A 13,820-nucleotide genomic window follows, 5' to 3' on the forward strand; every position below is an offset into this window, starting at 1 on the left:
GTCGAGACCGTGATGCACATACATTTTGAGAATCGCAATATTGGCCGAGAAATGAGGCGAGGTACGTCCGTCGGAGATGCGCAGGGATCGTCGTACACGTGCGAGCCACACGTGACAAAGGGTAAAGTCGGCAAAGGGAGAGAGTCAGAGAGAGACAGAGAGATAGAAAGACAAAGAGAGGTGGAGAGAGGATGCACCTTCCTCTTGCTCGAACGCACTACATCGACTTACGTCATTCGATAATGTTCCCTTTGCATCGGTGACCGATGCAAGCACGGCGATGAACATCGGCAAGGTGCAACGGTGGTAACTCCTGCCGGGTGAGCGGCGCCCTTACAGTGTCGCTCGCTCTGCGCGTTTCACACGCGTGAAGGAGCGAAAAAAAGGGGCCGATCGGCTGCCCGGACAGATGGATAGATGAACGGACGGACGGACGAACGAACGAACGAACGAACGAACAAACGAACATACATACGTATGTGTACGTTACGTACATTACGAACGAATATACAAAAGAACGAACGACTAAACGTACGAATGAATGAAGGAACGAACAAACGAGGATACAAACGAACGAACGAGAGAACGAACGAACGAACGAACGAACGAACGTACGTACGTACGGGCGTCTTGCCCAGTCTTGCTCGCAATTGCGCACGAGAGAACCGATGGACTTGCGTCATTTGACGCTCTGTCTCCCTCTTTCTCTCTTTCTCTCTCCATCTCTCTTCTCTTCACAGCAAGTGATACGCGCGGACATCGCAATTTACTCCTCTTGCGACGCGATGACACGTGCACACCGTTCACGGGGGTGGGCGGAAGAATGCACCCGGGGGTTTGCGCCAGCACACGCCGAAGATTTACGTCAGTCCTGACCCGACGCGCGCCCTCAAGGTCGTCGAAGGCGCGCGCGGCGATCATCGCCGAAGGGCGTCCGCCGAAAGAGAGTATAAGTATAATAGAAATAGTAACGAGCATAGTTAATCACATCAGACTGCTATCAGTGTCTTTCTTTCAGCGACCCTTAACAACATGGCACGGTAATATTGCGCAATAGTTACGTCTCTTGATTTCATGACCCTTGAACCTTAATTAGTTTCTTTGAAATGGAATTTTATGTAATGTCTGATAAAGGGAAAATTAGTCTCCATTATATAAATTATTGGAAAAGCTCACGATTATTTTTATCAACAAAATAAATATTTGTAGTACATAATAATCCTGTACAAGTGAAAGGTTAGAGACAAATTTTACATTTGACATTTTTGCAAGAAGCTTCTTCCTTAATTCTATAATTTTACGCGTAATGTACTTTATTATCATCAAATAAGAATTATATTTCTCACATCGTATCTATTTAAATTAATAAAATTGTGAATATATTTTGTATATTAATATTCTATATCGAAATTTAATAATTTTAATAGTATGCTCCATAATATTAAATATAATATTAAATTATATTACATAATATTAAATTAATAAAGGAAATTTCCCAAATTTAACGCTTCTTAGATCAATACAAAATTATTGTATTCTTATTAATAACGAACAATATATATAATATTATATTATATTAAATTATCAATAACTGGCAATAATTCTTTTATATAAGTTATAAATTATTCCAAATTTTTTTCTAAAAATTAATTAATAAATGTATTAGTTAAAAAAATTACCGCCACTGAAAATTTACTTAAATATTAATATATTAATATATTAATATATTCTATTTGTGTAATTTCCGATATCAATCACATAACTTTCCATTACACAAATTTCAGGTAAAGATTAAGATCTACTAAGCTATGAATTGAAGATAATAGACGGTTCCTAAAATTTCTAATTTTATTAAGAAAATCTTGAATATATTTTATGTCATAACGTTTAAAATAAGACTTTTCTCTAATGTACAATCTTTTATGGATTTTATACCATTTTTATTCGTACTGTGAGATCTTTTAATGCGCTAAAGCTAAAATAAAGTAAAAAGAAAAGTATGTCTCGCAGTTTTATTTCCATAAAATACATTGCAAGTAGCCAAAATTAGTGTATAATTTTTATCAAATTTTCCCCTAATATACTTATCTCATATATTCCATCGCGGACTTCTATCTTGCTACTAAAAATACGAGCAAACTGAATTATTGAAGTGCGCGTCAGAATTCTAGAGTATCTGGATCAAATAAGTCAACGCTTCGTCTTGTCTAAATCACATTCAGTGTGTTTAAATTATTCATTATTATTATAATAGTTGGGGCGCTTTATCGTTCGCGAAAAATAATAATAGCTATTACAAATGACATTTATTGAAATTCTTATAATAGCACTTTTTATGAAAAATAGATATATATCTTTATTTTGTTTGACGATTGTTTTTTGACGTAAAGAACAACAAGTTGAAAAAGAAATAATTCAAATCTGTAATATTTGTATTAATCGCTCTAAGTAATATTTAATCTATGCAACCATGTATATGACACAATCTCTTTACATTAACGATGCAGGATGTAGTTTCAGTACAATCTTCATTATTAATTTATTACTCAATTCACGCGAACATAATTTCGTGACCGTAACGTGTATTGAACTTGCAAAATTTATGCCCATAGAAATATTGCAATAATAAAGCAGCTAATAATAAAAAATATCTTTTATTCTATACTTAACGTAACTATTGCATGCTTCATTATGTGAATTTTTTTAAATACGTTAATAAGAAATGTTAAAAAGTTTTCTTATTGTGATATCTATAATATAATTTTTAATTTTATAATTATCGAAAATTCTTAAGTTTGCAAACTGACTGAAGAGAGAGAGAGAGAGAGAGAGAGAGAGAGAGAAGGGAAAAAAAGAGAGTTGCTGATATAATAAAATTATATTTTCGGACTGTGAATATCGATTTTAGCATAAAAGCATATTTTTGAAATTCGAGCAAATGGCAGTTCACAGACTTGTAGAGACGATCCTTCGTTCATTTTTCCTACATGAGATCTTAAATAACAATCTACGCAGAAAAGCATAATAAGCGAAGTAACGTCACGAGTCTTAAAGCTCATCCCCAACTTTATTAATAAAAAAAAAAAAAATGATTGGTCTCAATGAAGACGAATCATAAATTGACGGCTATTTGGCGACATAAGAGTTATTTCCTTCCAAATCCATTCATTTGTGACACATGACGCGTTGGCATGCTCACGTAATAATGTTCCCAAAACACCTGACGTCAGCAAAATTGGATCCAATACCCGCGGGAAGATGATCGATGGAACCATTCTTCGTTGTTGTTGCCACCACCACCACCACCACCATCATCGCCGTCGCCGCTGCCGTCGCCGCCGCCGTCGCCGCCGCCGTCGTCGTCGCCGCCGCCGTCGTCGCCGCCGCCGCCGCCGCCGCCGCCGTCGTCGTCGTCGTCGTCGTCGTCATCGTCGTCGTCGTCGTCGTCGTCGTCGTCGTTGTCATTGTCGTCGCCGTCGTCGTCGTCGTCGTCGTCGCCGTCGTCGTCGTCGTCGTCGCCGTCGTCGCCGTCGTCGCCGTCGTCGCCGTCGCCGTCGTCGTCGCCGTCGTCGCCGTCGTCGCCGTCGTCGCCGTCGTCGCCGTCGTCGCCGTCGTCGCCGTCGTCGCCGTCGTCGCCGTCGTCGCCGTCGTCGCCGTCGTCGCCGTCGTCGCCGTCGTCGCCGTCGTCGCCGTCGTCGCCGTCGTCGCCGTCGTCGCCGTCGTCGCCGTCGTCGCCGTCGTCGCCGTCGTCGCCGTCGTCGTCGTCGCCGTCGTCGTCGTCGCCGTCGTCGTCGTCGTCGCCGTCGTCGTCGTCGTCGCCGTCGTCGTCGTCGTCGCCGTCGTCGTCGTCGTCGCCGTCGTCGTCGTCGTCGCCGTCGTCGCCGTCGTCGTCGTCGTCGTCGTCGTCGTCGTCGTCGTCGTCGTCGTCGTCGTCGTCGTCGTCGTCGCCGTCGTCGCCGTCGTCGCCGTCATCGTCGTCGATGGCAGCACAAATCGATCGGCGACCGCGCGACATGCACAGCAGAGTTTCTTCCTTCGTAGAATTTTTATGAACCCGCGAGCTTTTTCGGGCGCAGCGAGAGAGATATCTGCACGTCTAGAAATCAGGTCCCCGTGAAAGATACATACGTGCGGTGTGATTTCCAAAAATGTCCATGGATAATTCCGTCATGAGTTTTATCGCACACTTCTAACTGCAACTGTCTAACTGCACACTTTAGTGGCCGCTAAAGAATTAAAGTATGAATGATACAGAAAGCTCGACGCTAACGGGGTCGTTTTATTATAGCGTGCGCACAAAACGAGAATATTTAGAAAATGGCTTCGATCACTGTTCGATTTGAATAGGTGATTAAAACTGATTTTAAGTACGCCTTGAACAACCGAAAGTTGGAGGCAAGAAGAACGAGATTTTTTTTTTTTACATTCTTCAGATTCGCGTATATCCGTTTTAAATCAACTAAACTAGTTTATCTTGAAACATTCAACGAAATCTATTTAAAACTTTAACAGAGATTGATCGGAATCGTGCCACTTAAAATTTAAATCTTTAAGATTTTTTGCATTTCTAAGTAAAACATGTTTAACATAGAGACAAATTATAAAAAAATATGCATCACCGACACATACACAAAGTTATCATCTTCCGTGTTATAATTCACTGCGGCCGATGTCATATCCGTTTTGTGGCTAATAGTCATCTGGCTATAATCTCGACGTATACATTGCGTAATGCGCTACTGTGAAGTAGTCGACATGAAAGTTTACGTGTCGGGAAAGTACATGGATTCCCGACAATTTCTTCTGTGTATACTAATTGATATTGTGTTTTTTTTGCATGTTTCTTGGTAAACAAGTAAACAGAGTGCGTTAGCTGATCGATCTGATAACAAAATTTGCGATTTGATTTCTCCATTGCCTATCATTAAATATTTAATAAGCTAATAAATTTCGAAGAAGACGACAAAACATATTTTCTCTTTGGAAAGGATGGTTTCGCTCAAGTATCTAAAAAATTAGTTTTTATATTGACACTGGAGCTGAAAATAATTTCTTGAATTGTTGATATAATACGCGGAACTCGAACTTTTTGCTAGAATGTTAAAACTTTTTGCACTCATGCTTCTCACGTAATTATTTTAATGTTCGATAAAATTATTTTCAGATCTGTACAGATCTAAATTTTTGGGTACTCTCAATGTATCACTTCAATGTATCATTCGTAAAATCATGTGGATGTTTTATATATATATATATATATATCTATATTTATCTATAAACATGATAACGTTTAGTATCTTTCCACAAAACCCTATTCATTAAGTACATACTTAATTTGCGATTTTCAAATTTGATTTTCTCAGAATCACCCTTGCCCAATCATAAGTTCATTCTCTGTATGAATGTACATATTGAAGAAATGTATTAAATTTTAATAAATATTTGTTTGAATAATATCAACTATCTACTAAAATATCTACTAAATGTAAATATATATTTATTATATATATATATATATTTATTTTATACAAAAACTATTTAATTAACTAGCATTTTCTTATTAAATAAATATTTATTTACTGTATGTAAATATAGTACTCTTTTAAGAAAAAATATATATTAAAATTTAATAAATCTTTTTTTCAATGTTTATATGTGTACACAATATAATATTTATACTTTATATAATTAATACATAATTATATATATAAAATACGTAATTACGTATTACATTATGAATACATATATATCACATAATGCTTATGCATTAGCAAGAATCTCATAATACATAATGTATGCGAAAATCAGGTTCGATACTGAATTCGTTAGTCATGTCGCTGATGTCACTCAATACAATATCAGTGAGGATCTACCACTAAAAGATGCTAACGTAATATAGATGCTTCTTGTCGCATCAGTCTTACTTATTAAAATAAATAAAGAACTCTAGTCGGAATTATATGGCGCTATAGATGTCGTTACTTACGTAATCGAAAATTAAATGCGCGCTCTTCAAATATTGAACAGCGAGAGTACCAACATCGGATAAAGTATCAAAAGCCAAAAAAGAATTTACAAATGTACAATTTTTAATTTTGCAGTTGATCCAATAGATATTTCGCGATCATAAGTCATATTATTCGCGATCATAGTCCTTAATAAATAGATTGTTTAATCAACAATCATCGAGTTATAAAAACAAGGTTATTAGGAAAAAAAATAAAAATATTTTAGGTATTACCTCATAATAACAAAATAAATTTAATACTCGTCAAAAATAAATTTAATACTCCTCCATTGGAAATGTAGTATAATATATTTTTCATTTTCTTACTGAGTATTTATATTCTCATATTTTTTAAGTCATATCACAATTTATATGACATTTTCTAAAAATATTTCATTAAAAAAAAAAAAAATGCTTTCGCATCTGCTGACATATTTTACGTTTTTTTTATTTTTCTACAATATTTATATATTCGCACATTTTTCATATGCAATTTGCGTTGCTAATAATCAAGTGACCTTCAAAAGTCATTATGTCATTACATTTTAATCGCGTTACATTTATGCAAAACCGGTATTTACATATTCACGCGTAATTCAGAATTCAACGAACAACAATCAATCGCATATGTAAATACTATAATTAATTATTAATACCATTCTTATGATGACTTTACTATGGGCAGATGTAAACATATCATTTCATGAATATCAATGATTAACTCCTTGCAATTATACTTGTATCACCAAATCGCTTAAGAGCTGTGTAATCAAAGACGGATTTTGCTGTTCTAATTTTGCTTTTATCATCGAATACTTACAAGTGCTGAGTATTACTTATCCGATGATAATATGTACTACGATTGCCCTCTTAGGTATTAATTCTCCTTAAGTGACATTTCTCTCAGGGGCTCGATATAATGCATCTTTATAATTATTAACAACGATTAATTATTGTCTAGTTTGAATTTTCCATAAGTGAAGATTACGTGAAATCTCTTCCTTTCCTCTTCGAGGTTACGAATTAATCTTGCGGAAAATAATTCTAATTTAATCAATCAACTTTTTTATCTAATCTTTCTCAATTTTATTTTTAAGGTCCAATTGAATCAAAATAACAGTTAACTATTCAAGCTAATAAATAGAATCGTAATTAAATTTTTTAATACACTTTTTTCATATATTGGAGATGAAGAATTTAATTACCGATTATTACTTTTACTGATTAAACAGTATTATACTCAATGAGTTCGTATTATATCCGAAAATATACCAAATGATACATATAATGCATAAATATAATGCAAGCTGCAAATCTCATCGATAAATGAATTATATTGGCAAAATAGAGCAAGTGTGCTTCCAAGCGATATAAATGAAAATATTATAAAATATTTGCTTAGACTTGAAATCAGAGCATTTGCATGTACGAGTAACAATCCGCAAAAATCTATAAATTCATATACACGCGCAATAAAAAATTCTTTTAAGATTAAATTATCAATACATTCGTTTCCAAGAGAAATATTCCACAGTACAAAGCGGATCAAGATAATTTTTGCGAGTGCTTTTGCCTCTATCAGACGCATTTACTTCGTCTTTATGCGTACGGATCGACGAAATATTTAATCTCGATAAAAGAGATTCTATCGCTTTCCCTCGCAACTTGTAGTCCTACGTGAACGAAACGATTTACGATCGAAATCAAAAAGGTACATCTTGAATTACCCAACGATCAATATATATTTCAGCACGTGCGTGCACCTTCAAGATGACGAACCGTCGAATAATCGTAAGCAAGTCGGTTTGCCACTCGCGCGAGTAGAATAGAACGAGTCAACGTTTAGGTCATCACATGTTCGCTCGGTGGATTTCCATAGCCTCGGGGACCCACATTGTGCCGCGCTTTGTTGCTGCGTGAGGTCATACCGAAAGCCGCGTATTGTCGCGTGGCACGTATTATTGTATACGTTGTGTAGGTCTAGGTTTACCCTTCCCCCCTCCTCCCCTTCTTGAGCCACGGTTGGCTGAGATGTTCGCGATAAACCGGCATCTGATAAGATTACCGAAACGCGCATAAAAAGTGAACGCGTGTCTTGCACGCCACTGTCTTTTCTGCATCTTCTGACGAAAACATTGAACAAAGGAAAAATGCGATGAGAAACTCTCCTTTCACCGAAATTCTTCATGAAATATTAAATAATATTCAACAAATGACACAATAACCACGATTCTCACCTTTCGACTAATATTTCGTTGAAGATTGATGGCAAGAGATGGAGAGATAAGAGATTTTTTTTTTCTGAAATCGAATACACGCATAAAAAAGTTACAAAAATTTAGAGCGATTAATGCAAATTCGAAGGCTATCTCAGATCTATAATTTTGTGATAAAATCGAGGACGTGTATAATTTCGTGTATAATTTGATGGATACAACTGTATAAGATGTCCTAATAATAATAAATCACGACAATGAATCTGAGGTTGAAAAAAAAATGAAAAAAATCGAATTCTAATTACATATTCGTCTGTTAATTTGAAACAATAAGTGTAGTAAACCTTAAGTCTTATGAAATTGATCAGCCACAGTTGAATGTGAAAAAAATAATCGACTGTAATTGTTGATGTCAATTTCTTAAGCTTACTATACCTATTATTTTAGGATTTATTTACGAGAAGCACAACAGCCCGGAGATTTTGGAAATATTGAGGAACGTTGCTTTGAGATTTTTAAAAATAGATTTTAGCGTCTCTTTAAGATTATTTTGCTTTGCCGTTTATCATTACTTATTCATATTATCATTTCTTAACTATATTTTCCCACGTCAACGTTATGTAAAGAAATCATGCGATTTTATAACATTTGATGTTAAATTAGATAATCAAGACTTTTAGGAATATGGGACAATGTATTAACAGTTACAATAATAGATAATTAAATAATGCATAAAATATCATAAAATTGATAATTAACTCTGTTATCGAAAAATTGTTATGTTGTCCCATTTACTCAACAAATTCAGTCAATTTACTTGATCTTTTTGTAAATTGCTTCATACAATATTCAATATATTACAACGAATAATTATATACATATAAACAATCAATTTTTAACATTAATTTTTCGATTCAATTACATATTTTTTTAATTAATCCAAAAAATGCAAGGTTAAAACTTATATAAAAAACGCAAATCTGAATACAAATGCTTCATTCATGAATCATTGTTTTTTTCTATCTCTTTCATTTTTTATAAAACGTGCAGCTGTGCACGTTTACTTACACAACATACATTTGAAAAATAAACAAACAATAATAAAATAATAAAAGATACTCTTCTGTTTCTAACATACCTACATATTGAATCGAATATTTTGCTATATACGATATATTTTTCGTATACTAAACAATGATTACAACGAATATTAAGTTGCATACAACAATATAAAGTGTAAGAAACAATTTTAGGTTTACATTTTAAAGTGTCGTCCATATCAAAATAAGCTTGATATTTTTGTTATAACTTTTTAATAAAGCATTTAGGATCAATATATACAATTTATATAACTTTTTTTTATTTTTGCTCATAGAATATACTATATTAAAGTTTGTACAAAAAATCTGGGACTCTCTGTATTTATATATATAATAAATAAATATTTAATTTTGTCTAATTTACTTCTAAAGTTAATACACGTTATAGAGTTTAGCGAGTTTGTAATATTTTTTTCATATGATCTAAATCCTATTTTCACGCGTTTCATATCACAAACGCATTAAATCGACACAACATCAGAGACAAGTGCAGTTGCGATTCGCACATAGATTTCTGTATTACCGGTTGCGATTTTGCGAAAACGAGATCCAGCTCAGTGCAGATGGCGGTACAAAACGGAGTGTTGTAAGACAAATTTTTTCTTGTGTTTTATAATATTTAACACAACTATACGATACCAGGATGGGGGTTCGATATCAGGGAGGCCACGTCGTCTTTATCAGCTTAAAATACAGGCAAATTTACAATGTAATTTCATTGTCGAAAAAAAAAAATAGAATAAAAAATACGTTTGTCTCCGTGCTCCACTAAATGCGCCTTTGCAAACGCGACTGAGAACCGAGATACGCTCAGTAAACATTTTATGCATTCTTTTCAATCACCGCGAATCAATAGTCGATGTATGATTTAATTATTTCGCGACGGCGTAAAGTCGGAATTCGACGTCGCGGTGGTACATTATTCGCAGAGAGACATGTCTGCCATGAATACAAAAACAAAAGGAGAAACATGCGTAAAATTAATTCACATGGCTAGCATTTATGCGCACTTGTATCTACTTGTACGCAACTGTTATTTTCTGTCGGATTAAAAGAAATAAAAAATACCATAGATTCATTCAATATCGTTACTTTGCAAACTAAAAGAATAAATTATTATGAGAAATTACGCACACGCGCGCAACCAATACACATTACACGTTCCCACACATATGTTATTAATAAACTTTACGATTAAATACGTCGTACAATTATAGCGTAAAAATAAAAGACGCAAATCGTATAGAAGAATCGGCCGATGATAATAATCAGTCGACAATAAATCATTTCGTACGACAACGAGGTAATAAACAATAATAATACAATCGTAATGTCTCGGTCGAAGCGACTAAATGTCGACGTCGACGAATATCTCTAAGGCGTGGTTCCTCCATCGAAATTTTGTCAGCGCGTTTGACGAGACATCTTTTCCGACCGGCACATTTCGTTCGAGAGCGAAGGAGATATCTCTCTCTCTCTCTCTCTGTCTCTCTCTCTCTGTCTCTCTCTCTCTCTCTCTCTCTCTCTCTCCCTCCTTTTCCTTTCTTTCTCGTAGTCGGCGTCCGAGTTCCATATTGAAGAGCATCAGCTGGCTCGAATCCCGGGATTCCCCTGACATCCGCGAGGCATCCGGATTGCCTGCCGATACTGTCTTCGTCTCCCCCATCCATCGCCCCACCGCACCGGTCCCAAGCGCAGTTGCACGACAACGTCAATTTCAGTTTTTCCCTCGGGATTCGGGATTTACCGGCGTTGCTGGAATCCTCTCCGCCGTCGCCCTTCCCCTTCCACGGCCACGCCATGTAAAACGTGGATCTACCGGTTTCTGGCGACGGCAATCTTGCAACAATTGCCGTCATCTCTCGCCCACCATCGATCCGGTGTCATTGCAAAGAGGATCAATAAATCTCGCGACGACATCGCCTCGCGACGCATCCCGGCGCATCTTGTCGCGCGAAACACTTTCGAAAGATTCTTTTTCGTTCTCTCTCTCTCTCGCGTGCGCGCTCTCTCTCTTTCTTCTTCTCTCATGGTGCTCCGTTTCGCGGTCCATCGAAATCCGAGACCGAGACGTGACGTAGGTGCGTTCATGCGTGTGCGTGCATGCGGCTGCTGCGCGCTCGCGCATGCACGCGGGAACGTGTATGCGTGGGTGCGCGCGCGCGCGCGCGCGTGTGTGTATGTGTAGATGCGCGCGCTCGCGCGCGGGTGTGCGCGCTAAGCGAAGGCCATGTCCGACAGGCTACGGCTACTACTCTGTGACGGATGACTTTTGAAAGGTAAACAGGCGAAGGAAGACAAATTGATACTCACGGTTTTCCGTCGGCGCGGCCGGTCCAATCGCTTTCCCACGATTTTCCCCCGTCGTGTGCGTGTGACCCGGCGATTATTTGATTTTGCACAGTAACATTATTGTGCGTCCAATAAAAAAAAAAGGGAAAAAGAGGGAGATGGGAAGGGGGACGAGACGAAGAGAGAGAAAGATAGAGGGAGAAAAAGAATGTAACGAACGACAGGGAAAATGCAGGGGAGGGGAAGAGAGATGAAGATAGAGAAAAACGGAGGGAAAGAGGCGGAGAGTGAAGTAGGGAGAGAAAAAGATACACACCGAAGAGTGGTTGCTTGATCAAAAGCACAATTTTCGTGACGTCATCGGCGATCGAGCATGCGCGAACGTATTTCGGTGATTTTCCATGCACAGTGAAACACGTGCGACGAGTCGGTCGACGCCACTGCTGCTACCGCACACAGCACTACATATCGCTAAGAAACGCGCGGCATTATCGCGTCGCGGCGGCGGCACGGGCTTCCACAAATACCGAGCGCGATTCGCGAGAACCACCGCGGCTGCCGACATCTATCCATCCACTCCCACTTGTTAAGTGACGTACACTGACGTCACCGATAGTTTACCTTGAAGCCGCGTGACATTGAGCCGCAGGCCGGCCAATCGCGATGTTCGCGCTGCGAAAATCCCACGGTCGCGCAGGTCGGGTTTTCATTGCGCGCGACAGCGTGATCAAGCGCGCACAATGCGCAGAATGCGCACCAACGCGCACCAATGCGCACAAGCATGATAGTCGCGATCGTCCACGAAGTCGATCCGCGATCTTGCCCGATCCTTTGAAATTTATTAAAATCTACTTCCCGTCGATCTCTACTGAACTTTAATTAAACTTTCATTTAATTAATCGACGATCTATTGATTCGACAACCGGAATTACTTCCAGCAAAATTTTTTAATTTATAATCTAATCTTCCTTTCGGCCAAATGCTATTGCTTTTTTAATGACAAACCTTATCTATAAATGATTCTGGGCTTCTATGAGAAGTTCGATAACGGTAGAAAATAATTTCATATACTGCTAAAAAATATATAACTAATCTTTTAAGTTAACTGAATATCTGCGCAGAAAGAATAATTTTTCTTAAAGCATCTAAAAATTTAACTAGAATTGAAAATAATTTTGTTGGACTATAAAAATAATCATATAGAATTATTAGGCATAATGAGCAATATTGCAAAAAGTTTTAACATTCTAGCATCTAGTTTGAACGTTATACGACTATTTTGATAATGCAACAAAATTATTTTCAGATCTGTATCTAGCTAAATAATATTTTAAATACCGCAGCAAAATCAAGGTGTTAAAAAATAAAATAAATTTTTTTTTAAAGAACATGAATTGAGGTTTAATGAAATTATCGAGATCTTTGTAAAATGACTGTGATTTTGAAACTATTATAATTTATGTGTTATTATTTCGAGTGCACGAATAAAACAAGAACGATAAGTTTAACGTAAGTGCGTAGTATAGAATTATTACACGCTAAAATTAAAGTGTCGTTTAAACTTAGAATGCACTTAATATGCATTATATCGTGGATTAATCGCTTTCGTGCTCGAACAGAAAGATTAAGTCGATATCCTTGCGACTGTGATTATTTCAAAGTATTCTCCGTGGCGAATGTAACCCTTCCGCTTGTAATGGAGGACAAAGTGTGCCATTAACATATCACGATCTTATGTAATTAAATACAGCGGCAATATATTTATGAAGTCATTATACCCTTGAAAAAAAGCCAGTATTTTAAGAATGTGATAAATAGTTTCTACAACTAAATTCGTGATCCAGAATTGACGAAATGTAACAATCCATTTCTTGTTCAACATTTATCAGTGAAAAGTCGCACAGTGAAAATTAGCTTCATATCGCTAAAGTGCACAAATATTATTAGGAGAGCAACAAGGATAAAAAGGTCTCCTTGACAATATTAGATATTGAGAAAAAGATATTTAAAAATTTAGTTGTGGCATACATTTCATTATATAAATCCTTATTTTGAAATATATAAATCCCTATTTTGAATACAAAGACAAATTTTATATTTTATTTCTAGTAAATAAACCGTCTATTTCATTTTTTATTCTTTTGCTTTATTTTCTCTTTTTGTTTACAATTAATAAAAAAAAAAGAAATATATTTCACAGAAATA

The 13,820-nt window shown here is 36.6% G+C and overlaps 2 protein-coding genes across 6 annotated transcripts in view; one reads left to right on the plus strand and one right to left on the minus strand.

Moving 5' to 3' along the window:
* Positions 1 to 12,224, minus strand: part of Mef2 (myocyte enhancer factor 2) — a 68,738-nt gene extending 56,514 nt beyond the window's left edge. For 3 of the 4 annotated variants that reach the window (XM_087403257.1, XM_087403256.1, XM_011057809.2), the window contains exon 1: positions 11,637 to 12,223. The gene's annotated coding sequence lies outside the window, so the exon portion shown is untranslated. Of the gene's footprint in view, positions 1 to 11,636 lie in introns of all 4 variants that reach the window. The other variant, XM_087403258.1, reaches the window with a different exon arrangement.
* LOC105146997 (Poly(ADP-ribose) polymerase 16) overlaps positions 1 to 13,820 on the plus strand; it is a 40,197-nt gene that overhangs the window by 17,573 nt on the left and 8,804 nt on the right. Inside the window, exon 1 of one of the 2 annotated variants that reach the window (XM_011057718.2) lies at positions 10,799 to 11,602. The exons of the other annotated variant lie outside the window; for it this stretch is intronic. The gene's annotated coding sequence lies outside the window, so the exon portion shown is untranslated. Of the gene's footprint in view, positions 1 to 10,798; positions 11,603 to 13,820 lie in introns of those variants that run through there. 2 annotated transcript variants of the gene reach the window in all.

The sequence above is a fragment of the Acromyrmex echinatior genome, chromosome 2, assembly GCF_024713525.1.
Source record: "Acromyrmex echinatior isolate Ae372 chromosome 2, ASM2471352v2, whole genome shotgun sequence".
Taxonomy (NCBI): Eukaryota; Metazoa; Arthropoda; class Insecta; order Hymenoptera; family Formicidae; genus Acromyrmex; species Acromyrmex echinatior.